General features: G+C 40.3%; 1 protein-coding gene and 1 pseudogene across 1 annotated transcript in view; both read left to right on the top strand.

Annotated features, from left to right (window-relative positions):
- Nucleotides 1-12,832, top strand: part of LOC141271883 (uncharacterized) — a 235,008-nt gene that overhangs the window by 54,416 nt on the left and 167,760 nt on the right. The gene's annotated exons all lie outside the window — the stretch shown is intronic.
- LOC141271432 (uncharacterized) overlaps nt 1-12,832 on the top strand; it is a 310,526-nt pseudogene that overhangs the window by 199,022 nt on the left and 98,672 nt on the right.

Raw genomic sequence — 12,832 nt, 5'->3', positions numbered from 1 at the left:
ATTTTTTTAAAACGTTTAAAATATCCAATAAATTTTGTTCCACTTCACAATTGTGTCCCACTTGTTGTTGATTCTTCCCCAAAAAATTAGAATTTTATATCTTTATGTTTGAAGCCAGAAATGTGGCAAAAGGTAGAAAAGTTCGAGGGGGCCAAATACTTTCACAAGGCACTGTATATTTTGTCAAAATCTATATCAAGTCTGCCAAAAGCATGTGGGAAAAAGTGTTGTGGTTTAATGAGACCAAGGTTGAACTTTTTGACCATAATTACACAAAGTATGTTTGTCGCAAAGTTAACACTGTGCATCACCAAAAGAACACCATCCCCACAATGAAGCAAGGTGAAAGCAGCATTATGCTTTGCGACTGTTTTTTGACAGCTGGAACTAGGGCCTTTGTCAGGGTGAAGGGAATTATGAACAATTCCACGTATCGGTCAATTTTACAACAAAACCATAAGGCCTCTGCTAAAAAGCTTAAGATAAAGATGATTTTCACCTTTCCGCATGACAATGACCCTAAGCATAATAAGCAGGTACGCTGTACACAGGAAATGCCCACACATCTCTCATATGAGAAATTTGAAGATACTGTAAGAAAGAGTGAGCAAAGATTGCCGATACTAGTCCTCATAAATTCAAAGTGCTTCAACAAAGTAAAAGTTTAAGGGTGTGCATATTTATGCCGCCACATTATTTTAGTTTATTATTTTTCTTTTTCCATCCAAAAATGTGTATTTTTTAATTGAATTGTACAGACTATGGGAGGCAAAGGTGGAAAAATCTGTGAAATCATTTTTGATGGTATGATTTATTTTACATGGCAAAAAATCTGGCATTTTAACAAGGGTGTGTACACTTTTTATATCCACTGTAGATGTGAGTTCATATGTCTGTAACGTTTACAATATTTGTTTCAGGGTGAAGATCTGACCCATATTAATACTACAGGGACATATGTGAGGGATGATGAGTGGTGTAAAGAGGAGATTCCTAAAGATAATGACCCAGGTGAGCAGTAACTACTAAATGCAGAGACGGATTCTTCTCATTCACTGACTTGGTAGCTTTTTGTGTTATTTGTTGTGATTTCTGTGGTCTGTCAGTTTTTCAGCTTTAGATTCACCCCTTCTGCCAAAATACTAAATATGGATGAAAATATGAATGATATTGCTATAGATGATAAAAAACAAACATGGACATGAAATATATCTGTGTAGAAAAAACTTAACTTCAGCAATGCAATTTACGCGAACGAGAAAAAGAAAATCTGGTAGATAAGTCCATCTTAAATAGTTGGTTCCTCTCAATTATTCTCAATGCTATAACAAAAGTGTAAATAAAATACAATAATAAATATCAAGGACATCTGGATAGAGGACCACAAGAATTTGGTAGCTGCTGTTAACATATGAAGGTTTCCTGACAAATATTGATATTCAAGTCACAATATTTTTTTTCAAAATATAGGTTTTGGTTGTCTATAAAAACATCTACAGTCATAGCCAAAAGTGTTGGCACCTTTGAAATTGTTCCATAAAATTAAATATTTCTTCCAGAAAATTATTGCAATCACACATGTTTATTTCCTTTGTGTGTATTGGAACAACACAGAAAAAAAAACTGAAGAAAAATAGGCAAATTGGAAATAATAACATACAAACCCCCCAAAATGGGCCGGACAAAATAGTTGGCACCTTTTCAAAATTGTGGGTAAACAACTTTCTTTCAAGCATGTGATGCTCATTCAAACTCACCTGTGGCAAGTAACAGGTGTGGGCAATATGAAAATCACACCTAAAACCAGATAAAAAAAGGAAAGAAGTTGACTCAATCTCTGCATTGTGTGTACCACACTAAGCATGGAAAACAGAAAGAGGAGAAGAGAACTGTCTGAAGACTTGAGAATCAAAAATGTTGAACAATGTCAACAGTCTCAAGTATACAAGTCCCTCTCTAGAGATTTTGATGTACCCTTTTCCATGGTGCGCAACATAATCAAGAAGTTTACAACCCATGGCACTGTAGCTAATCTCCCTGGACGGCAGAAAAAATTGATGAAAGGTTGCAACGCAGTATAGTCGGGATAGTGACTAAGCAGCCCCAATCAAATTCCAAAGAAATTCAAGCTGTTCTGCAGGCTCAGGGTGCATCAGTGTCAGCGCGAACTATCCGTCAACATCTGAATGAAATGAAATACTATGGCTGGAGACCCAGGAGGACCCACTGCTGACACAGAGACATTAAAAAGCTAGACTGCAGTTTGCCAAAATGTACAGGAATAAGCCAAAAATCCTTCTGGGAAAGTGCCTTGTGGACAGATGAGACCAAGATATAACGTATTTGTAAAGCACATCATTCTACTGTTTACTGAAAATGGAATGAGGCCTACAAAGAACAAAAACACAGTACCTGCAGTCAAATATGGTGGAGGTTCAAAGATGTTTTGGAGTTGCTTTGCTGCCTCTGGCACTGGGTGCCTTGCCTGTGTGCAAGGCATCATAAAATCTGAAGATTACCAATGGATTTTGGGTTTCAATGTAGTTTCCAGTGTTCCAGTGTCAGAAAGCTGGGTTTGCGTCCTAGGTCATGGGTTTTCCAGCAGGACAATGACCCCAAACATACTTCAAGAAGCACCCAGAAATGGGTGGAAACAAAGTGCTGGAGAGTGGCCAGCAATTGTTCCGGATCTAAATCCCATTGAACACCTGTGGAGAGCTTAATATTGCTGGTGGGAGAAGGAACCCTTCAAATATGAGAGACCTGGAGCAGTTTGCAAAAGAGTAGTCCAAAATTCCAGTTGAGAGGTGTAAGAAGCTTGTTGATGGTTATAGGAAATGAGAGATTGCATCTATTTATTTCAAAGGGTGTGCAACCAAATATTAAGTTGAGAGTGCCAACAATTTTGTTTGGCTAATTTTTAGGATTTTGTGTGAAATGATGTCCAATTTGCCCTTTTTTCCCTTCTGTTTTTTTTGTGTTGTTCCAATACACACAAAGGAAATAAACGTGTATAACAAAACATGTCTAATTTTCTGGGAGAAATGCTTGATTTTCTGCAACAATTTCAAGGGTGCCAATACTTTTGGCCATGACTGTATAGGGAAGGTTCGGTTTTATAACCAAGTTACTTACTGTCTTAAATTGTCGCTGCCTCTCTTAAATCTGCTACTTTTGTCACGGTTGCACTGTTCGTGGAAGCCTGGCAGCTGCTTCCACGGACAGGTTTTGCGCACGCTACTCCATTTACCAGATGACAGAGTTTGCCCTTGCCTTCACCCTTTAACTCCTGTACAGTCATCTGGACTTACACAGGGACGCCTGGGCTGAGGTCACAGAGTCAGCTGCTGACTGGTGGAGCAAGCTGACAGCAAGAAAGGTCATCACGTAGAATTCATACTACGAGGTCACATCAGGGAAAAAAATCAATGATCAAAATACAAGGTGAGGTCAGAAAACGGGATAAATCGGGAGGCACAAGTCTACACACAAGTGTAGGAGTAAGGACTAGGACTATAGACCAGGTAAGCAGAACTTATTGACTGGCAGTGGAAGTCATGGGTTCAAATAGCAGACAGCCCTACCCAGGGCTCTCAGGAAAGCAGTATGTGATGTATTTTTTTGCGGCCCTATTGACTTAGAAATTTGGATAAAAGTATTGCGTGATGCGATTTTTTACACGTGGAACATTGGTCCATGTAAAAAAAAAATAAAAATGTTCATATGAGCTACTACATTGACTTCTCGCCTTAGGCTGCTCAGTGTCAATCTATTCACTAATTACGAGACAACTAACTGCAGATGTTCTTGACGCAAAGTAGATACTGTGCTTCCTTGAAGGCTTTCTTAGAGAACATAGGAGTGCTCAGCCTGTGCATGGAAGAGACAGCTGAGATAGCTGTGGGCTGGAAGATTGGTCGAAACATTGTTTGACTGTTAGCCATCTACAGTATATGGCCAACTTTAGACTCTGCACATAAGTCTAGTCAGTGTCAAAGTTTCAAGCTTTTGACCATAATACAGTCACTCTGCAGTTAGGAATGTAGATCCAGTGTTGTGTCAATATAACGCCATTCTTAGGAGTTGGGGAATTCAATTACTTTATTATTACTACCTAACCTATTAATTCTCTTTGACTAGAAAGGGAAAAGTTCATCCCTTTCTGTGTAGCCAGATAATGGCCAGGAAATATCCTATCTGAATCTCCATTTATATACTTTACATAATTTACACTTTTGTTTCACTATTCTAAGCTTTGAACTATTATACAGTTTTTGTTATGTATTCATAGTGGTTTCAAAATCACAGTGATTATAAGAACATGCGTTAATAACACAAACTCAATAATACTATGTGACACCACGCAGTGTTTATCAAAAGGTGGTTATTAAGTACTTTTAAATTACATTTTGTTAGTTACGGTATGTGCTGATTTTCATACAAAAATATTATACAATATTTATATAATATCAAAGTGGTATTAAAAAAAAATCTCAGTTTCTTTCTCCTTAGATGACTCTATAAGAAGCTCGGAGGGATGTGTGATGTTTTCAGATTTTAAAGCAAATGATCATGGTATCACACAAGGTGCATATGAAGATGAAGAGCATGCAATTATCCCAGACCTACATTCGGAGCTTTACAGCAAAGATCTATCATCTGAACCCTTTCAACAGTTCCTATCTTCTGATTCATTACAGACTATTATGCAATATAGAATCAACGGAAAAGGTGTTTTGGAACATCAAAGTACTTACACAGAGGAGAAGCCATTTTCATGTATAGATTTTTTTATAGATAGATCAGATAGTGTCAAACATGAGAAAAGTGACACAGAAGTAGAGGAATTTTCATCTTCAGAATTTGTTACACATCAGATAAGTCACACAGGTGAGAATATATATTCATGTTCTAAATGCAGGAAATGTTTTTCAGAAAAATCACGCCTTGTTAAACATGAAAGAATTCACACAGGGGAGAGACCTTTTTCATGTTCAGAATGTGGGAAACGATGTAAACAGAGATCTGATCTGATTACACATCAGAGAATTCACACAGGTGAGAAGCCATTCTTATGCACAGAATGTGGAAAATGTTTTAACCAAAAAACACATCTTATTAGGCATCAGAAAATTCATACAGGGGAGAAGCCGTATTCATGTTCACTATGTGGAACTTGTTTTATTCAGAAATCACATCTTGTTAGACACGAGAAAAGTCACACAGGGGAGAAGCCATATTCATGTTCACAATGTGGAACACGTTTTATTCAGAAATCACATCTTATTAGACATGAGAGAAGTCACACTGGGGTGAAGCCATATTCATGTTCACAATGTGGAAAATGTTTTAACCAGAAATCAGGCCTTGTTAGGCATCAGGCATCCAGTCCTGTTGACCATGAAAAAACTCACACAGAATCAAAACCACTTTTATGCTCTGAATGTGGGAAATGTTTTGTTCACAAAAAAAATCTACTTAAGCATCAACAAATGCACAAAGGGAAGTAGTCATTTACTTTTATTTCAAATAGTGCAATATATCAAACAACCCAAATTCCAAAAAAGTTTGGACGCTGGGTAACATGTAAAGAAAACAAGAATGCAATAATTTTGAAATCTCTTAAAGTCCTATTTTATTCCCAATAGAACACAGATCACAAGATGAATGTTAAATATTTTTCCATTTCTTTGACAAAATTAACAAATTTAGAAATTGATGGGGGCAACACATCTCAAAAAAATTGAGGCAGGGCTATGTCTGCAATTGTGCAGCACCCTCTCTTCTTTTTACAATAGTCTGTAAACATCTGGGAGATGAAGAGAACAATTGGTTCAGTTTTAGAAAATGAATGGTGTCCCTTTCTTGTCATATATAGGACTCTAGCTGCTCAACAACATGTAGTCTTTTTTGTTGGATTTTTTTTCTTTATGTGTAAATACTTTTATGCCCAAAAATGACAAAAGTATTCTCGGAGTGACACCTTTATTGGCTAACCTTAAAAAAGAATATATATGCAAGCTTTCGACGCACAGAGGCTCCTTCTTCAGGCAGGATTACAAATAAATTAATAAGACCAAACACACCAATTAGTGAAAGGTCTTGATTGCAGGCGGCCAGTTCATCACCAGAACTCTTCTTCTGATAAGTCATGCTGTTGTGCTGAATGCAGTTTGTGGTTTAGTTTTGTCTTGCTGAAATATACAAGGCCTTCCCTGAAATAGATGTTGTCTGGATGCAGCAAATGTTGTTCTAAAACCTTGATATATTGCTCAGCATTGATAGTGCCTTTCAATATGTCTAAGCTGCCAATGACATAGGCACCGATATACCCCCATACCATGAGAGATGCAGGCTTCTGAACTGGAAGGTCCCTCTCCTTTTGAGTCTGCAGGGCACTGCATTCTTGGTTTCCAAAAACAATTTCAAATTTTGATCCATCTGGCCACAGGACAGTTTTCCATTTTGCCTCAGTCCATTCGATCTATCTACTATGTACTATTGTGAATAAAATATGGCAAAAAGAGATTTCTAAATGATTGCATTATTTTTTTTACATTTTCGACCGACACTTTTTTTTGCCATCAGGCTTGTATAGCAGATACAGTAAGGCTATAGCAATCTGAGAGAAAAAGAAAGGGAACACAGTCTAGACCACTAAACAATGATTAAGAAATATTTGCAATTACTGAGTAACATTGGCTCTCTAAAGTGATATATAGGTATTTATTTGGAATCTAACGTGTATTTTATATTTGTGGCTATAATTGTAATTCAAAACCTGTTACCAATTGTTATTAAATGTTTGCTTTGAACACTTTAAGCTATCTCTTCTGATACTTAGCAAGCATGTTCTAGGGTAGCTGGTAGTAAAAATCTAATCCCCTAAAAAAGAAGGTCGATTATTTCAGTCTAACAAGTTTGAATACCAGAACTAGACTAAGATGCATAAAATGAGTGTCTACTGTATCTCCTGCGATCTACGAGATGTAGTAACTCTAAAGATTCTGAAATGTTTTAACAGTGAGAAGTAACAAAGCATTGGTGGACACGTATAGCCAAATACTTTTATTGTTGGCTGCAGGGGAATGGACAAGATGCGCTTTCCTATTGGGCACAATGTCTCCCGTATCTCAGCTGGCAGGCTATGCAATATGTATGAAACCTAAGACCACTCTACAACTTTAGGCTTTGGGCTAGTTTCTTAGTTTTGCTGCACCTACCCAATATTTCACTTTAGTGGAGAGATCACGGTACCTATGCTGGGTTTGTGGAAATTAATAATTCTTGATGGTGTGGTAGTAAACCAGACTGACCAGATCTCAAACACTCTGCTAGAATTTTTATAAAGATCTATATACATCCAAACTTCAATTTAATAGAGAACAGATCTTATCTTACTCGAGGGAAATCAAACTACTGACATTCAGCGGTAAAGATCAAGAATTTTTAAATAGACCATTACTGCTGGAGGAGTTACAAATGGCAGTAGCCTCTATGGCTTGGCTAATAACAAATCACCAGGACTTGATGGGCTTCCCACAGAAATATATAAGAAATTTGGAAGAATCCTCGATGGTATAAAATTAAGGGTTTTTTTATTACACCAACGCATTTTGGCGACAGACTGGTGCCTTTTTCAAGTTAAAAAAAACATGACCCAATATTATTTGGGGCATTTTTTAGTAAAAAAGTAATAGTAACAGGATGTAAATGCAACAGACACTAATGTTTAATGTTGATCAGTCTGTTACAAATTAGGGAATAACGAAAGTCAATAACCAGTGCAGGATTAGTGGTGCATTATTTAAAAAAGTCCAGTAAAAGAAAAAGTGGCAATGGATGTTGTATAGAAAACGCATGCCACAGCAGGATGACGTTACCTTTGATCACACTGTGACTTTGAGCCAGTGTTTAGCCCATTTCTCCATTTGCCCTGCATGGCTTATGTCCAAAATGGGCTGGTGCTGATTGTGCTTATGACTTGAAGAGTCGAGATTACTTGGCTATGAATCATCTCATGGTTTTACAGTTATAGAATGATCTTGCAGTGAGACTTATCTGCGACATTCCAGCTGTGGATGGAATAGCTAGCACAAGCTGGACAGTCTGTACGAGTAGAGGAAAGAGGTAAATTATTACTTCACTTACCAGAACAGAAGACCTATTACTTTGAATTCAGCTTCTGGCTGCTCATCCAAGACAATTGTCACCTATTTAGGTCCTTCGAAGAAACTACCAGATCTGTCAGTAGGTTCGACTATCGCATCAACAATATCATCCCCCTGAATTTCTATTCTTTCACTGATGAAAGAATAGATTGATTAAAAAACAGCTTTCACATACTGCTAGCCGTCCTGGGGTTGTTGGAGACCGGCATGAACAATGTCATTTATAGGAGGAGGGTGTGGAACTAGGAGAACTTGTGCAGTATAATGTTAGAAAAGGTATTCAGCACAGAATTTGGCATCATCACATTGAAGTGAACATTACATTTGTGCAAATGAGGGTTTTCACAAAGCATTGTCTCATGAATGATCAGATTGGCTATTTTTGACTGTTGAAACTGGCTATGTATCATTGGCCAATGATCCCACTGTTGCTGACTGCCTGTCCACCATGTTCCATACTGTTCTATTGCTGCTTGGAGGAACTCTTGTCACGGCTGTGTCAGATGTGACAGACAGTTACCCTGCAGTTGGTTGCAGAAGATCTCTTCGTTTGGCATTACAGACACCTTCTTGATTCTGTCTCACTCTAGGATCCAGCGACTACCTTCCTCCTGCTAATTGAACCCAGCCCTGGGTGTTTAAATACTTTTACTGTTGCAGCAGGGTGGTGCCGGTGATATTCACATGTTTCCTTGTGAAGGCTTGGAGCTGCTGCAGTCTGTTTACTTTCTCTCTGGTGTTAGGGGGACATTTGGTGTAATCTTTCTGAAGTCGGCTCAAGCTAAGTTACTTGTCCCCGTGTGTGTCTCCCTTATTGTCTTTAGTTGCTAGTGGAACTGACTAGTGCTCATCCCCCCCCTTCCCTATCAGGGCCAAGCGCTAGGGAAATACAGGGCTTAGTTTCCTCTGTGGCGATTGGTGAGGAACCAATATAGGGACGATAGGGGAGTCAGGGTGATATGAGTTCAGCCCAGGAGGTCTCCACTCCCCCTTACCCTAGTTTCTGGGCTCCCTTTCCCTCTTTCCTTCATGTTGCACTTAGTCTTTCCCACACCTTCTGTGACATTATCACCGGCTGTGCACATTTTAGAGAAAAAAAACAAAAACTGACACTTGGGTTTATTTGTGCTTTTTTTTCGCCTTGGTATGGTTTCTGTTGCAGACCTCACAGAGCAGTTCCGCTGTCTGTCTCTGGAGGTGAATAACTTCCGCGGTGAGGTTCAGCAACAGCATTAGCATCTACTGGTCGCTAATGTGGGGGTCTCTGCAGGTAGGCCTGTCAAGCCTGAACCTAAGGTTGCCCTCCTGGACAGGTTTTCAGGAGGTAGGGACAGTTTTTTTGTGTTCAAGGAGACCTGCAAACTGTACTTTAAACTTCGTCCTTACTCCTCTGGAAATGAGGAGCAACGAGTGGGAATTGTGATCTTATTGCTGCAGGGAGATTCTCAATCCTGGGCTTTTTCTTTACCGCAGGATTCGGTTTGTCTCCAGTCTGTGGAGGTTTTTTTGGGACCCTGGCCCTCATCTATGATGACCCTGACCGAGTCGCCTTGGTTGAGTCGAGGCTAAGTCGCCTTCAGCAGGGAAATCGATCAGTGGAGACCTACTGTTCTGAATTCCGTAGATGGGCAACTGATTCTAAATGGAATGATTCAGCCCTTAGAAGCCAATTTTATGAGCGTCTTACTGAAAGGTTGAAAGATGCTTTGGCAGTATATGAAACCCCTGAGTCAATGGAGGCTGCCATGTCGCTGACTCGTTGGCTAATACAGATTGATAAACACCTTCGGGATAGGCGGGTGAGACCACCTTCTCCGGGGTTATTTTGTCGGGGTTATGTACCTCTGCCGGGGGAGCGGTCTGGTGGTGAACCAGTACTGGGGAGGTGGAGGAACCTATGCAGTTAAGGGGTGCCTCTGCTTCATATATTTCCCCGGAGATTCGCAAGAAAAAATGTGTATGTTTTTTCTGTAGGAAAAAGGGACATTTTATCGGGGCCTGTCCTTCGATTCCTAAGCAAAAGGAGACTCTATTAACCCTTGGTAGTCTGGAGTTGGATAAGCAAGGGGTACATTTATCGCCAACCTGCAGTTCCCGGTTTGTCCTGACAGAAAAGGTGGTGCTAGAGAGCAAAACAGAGAAAATTTCTGTGTTTGTTGACAGTGGAGCTGGAGTCAGCATGGTTGATGCAGAGTTTGTGAAAACTCATGGTCTTGCTTGCTTTTAGCTAAGCCCATTCCTGTCTTCGTCATAGACTCAATGCCACTTGCACAGAAAGCACTTACTCAGATTGTACATAATGTAAAACTGAGGGTGGGGTCGGTTTATTGTGAGATAATCCCTTGCTGTGTCCTGGACGATCTTCCCACCCCAATTGTTTTGGGTCTTCCCTGGTTGGTGAAGCATAATCTGTTGGTGGATTGGCAAATCAGGGAGATTATTGAATGGGGAGATTATTGCCATGATAACTTTAGATATTTCCCTTGCTACAGTCTCTATTGAAATATTACCTGCTTTTCTGTCTGGTTTTGAGGACGTTTTTTTCTGAGAGGAGGTATCAGGATTTGCCTCCTCATCGTGCATGTGACTGTCCTATTAACCTGACCCCCAGATCTAAACTACCAAAGTCCAGACTGTATAATCTTTCTGGCCCTGAGAGACAAGCCATGAAGGATTTCCTTGTGGAAAGTCTGGACACATTAGGTTCTCATCTTCGCACGTGGCTGCAGGGTTCTTCTTTGTGAAGAAAAAAGAGGCGGCCTACGTCCCTGTTTAGATTTCCAGGAATTGAACCAAATTACCATCCAAGATCATACCCTCTTCCTCTGATTTCAGATTTGTTCAGCCAGGTTGTGGGAGCTAAGGTATTCTCCATGTTGGATTTAAAGGGAGCCTACAATCTGGTTAGAATCAGAGAAGAGGATCAATGGAAAACAGCGTTCAATACCCCTGAACGGCATTTCGAGAGTCTGGCTATGCCTTTCAGTTTCACCAATGCACCTGTGGTGTTCCAGCATGTATTACATTTTTCGTCATTTGGTGGAGAGGTTGGTGGTGGTCTATCTGGACAATATTTTGGTTTACTCACCTGATTTTGAGACACAATGTTAAACAGGTGCTCCAGATATTAAGGGATAATAAACTATTTGCCAAACTTGAAAAATTTATTTTCGCCATTCAGGAGGTGCAGTTTTTGGGGTACTTGTTGTCATCTTCGGGTTTTCGGATGGATACAGAGAAGATCAGTGCAGTCCTTGATTGGGACCGTCCTGAGAACCTGAAGGCTCTACAGCGATTTCTGGGCTTTACAAATTTTTACCAGAAATTCATCCAAAATTACTCAGTAATCGTGAAACTCCTTACTGATATGACTAGGAAGGGGTCTGATTTTTCCAAATGGTCGGATGCCTCTTTCCAGGATTTTTCTTCCTTAAAGAATTGTTTTGCCACAGCACCTATACTCTGTCAACCCGACAGAGTGGGGGATGGGTCTGTGTTGTCTCAGGGTCTGTCCCCAGGTACATGGCGTCCATGCGCTTTCTTTTCTAAAAAATTGTCTTCGGCTGAGAGAAATTATGACATGGGTAATAGGGAACTTTTGGCGATCAAATTAGTGTTCGAAGATGGCGACATTGGTTGGAGGGGGCTGTCCATCCTATGACAGGTTCTTATGGTCAGTTACAACAGTAATATCTCCAATCCGCTAAATGTCTCAACCCCAGGCAAGCCAGATTCTCCCTGTTTTTTTACTAGGTTCAATTTTGTTGTCACTTTTTTGTCCAGGGGTCAAAAATGTCAAGGCTGATGCTTTGTCCTGGAGGTTCCCTGGTGGCGGTGACCATGAGAACCCTGCCCCGATATTGCTGAAGGGGGTAGTCCTTTCGGCTTTGTTTCCTGAACTGGAGGGTGAGGTGTTGGAGGCTCAGGGGGACGCCCCTGCCTACTGACCTTCAGGAAGGTTATTTGTACCATCTAATTTGCGCCACAAAGCAATTAAGGAACATCACAATTCCGTGCTTGCTGGTCAGCCAGGTAGTAAGGCACCTCTCTCGTCGTATTTGGTGGCTGGGGTTGCATTGGGATGTGATTGAACATGTATCTGCTTGTAGTATTTATGCACATTCTAAAGTATCACATACCCATCCGTCTGGTACTCTTCTTCCGCTACCTATCCCTAGCACGCCATTGACACATTTGTCCATGGATTTTATTTCTGACCTACCAGTTTCTGCAGGCAAAACGGTGGTTCTGGTGGTTGTAGATAGGTTCAGTAAAATTATTCACTTCATCGCATTACCTGCACTTCCTAATGCCAAGACACTTGCTCAGGTGTTTATAAATGAAATCGTGAAGCTTCACGGGGTTCCCTCCGATGTGGTGTCAGATCGGGGTACCCAGTTTGTTTCCCAGTTCTGGAAAACATTCTGTTCTCGACTGGGGGTTCAGCTGTTCTTTTCCTCAGCCTTCCATCCTCAATAGAGTGGACAGACCGAGCGCATCAATCAGAATCTGGAGACCTACCTCAGGCGTTTCATCTCCGAAAATCAGGAGGATTGGACATTCCTTCTTACCGCTGGCAGAATTTGCCATTAATAATACTTGTCAAGAATCCACTGGCAGGTCACCGTTCTTTGGTGCATACGGTTACCATCCACAGTTTG

This window comes from Phyllobates terribilis, unplaced genomic scaffold (genome assembly GCF_046119375.1).
Source record: "Phyllobates terribilis strain yellow unplaced genomic scaffold, ASM4611937v1 Scaffold_5__5_contigs__length_657084704, whole genome shotgun sequence".
Lineage (NCBI taxonomy): Eukaryota > Metazoa > Chordata > Amphibia > Anura > Dendrobatidae > Phyllobates > Phyllobates terribilis.
Note: the sequence above shows the minus strand (reverse complement) of the source record. Positions and strands in the feature narration are given on the sequence as shown.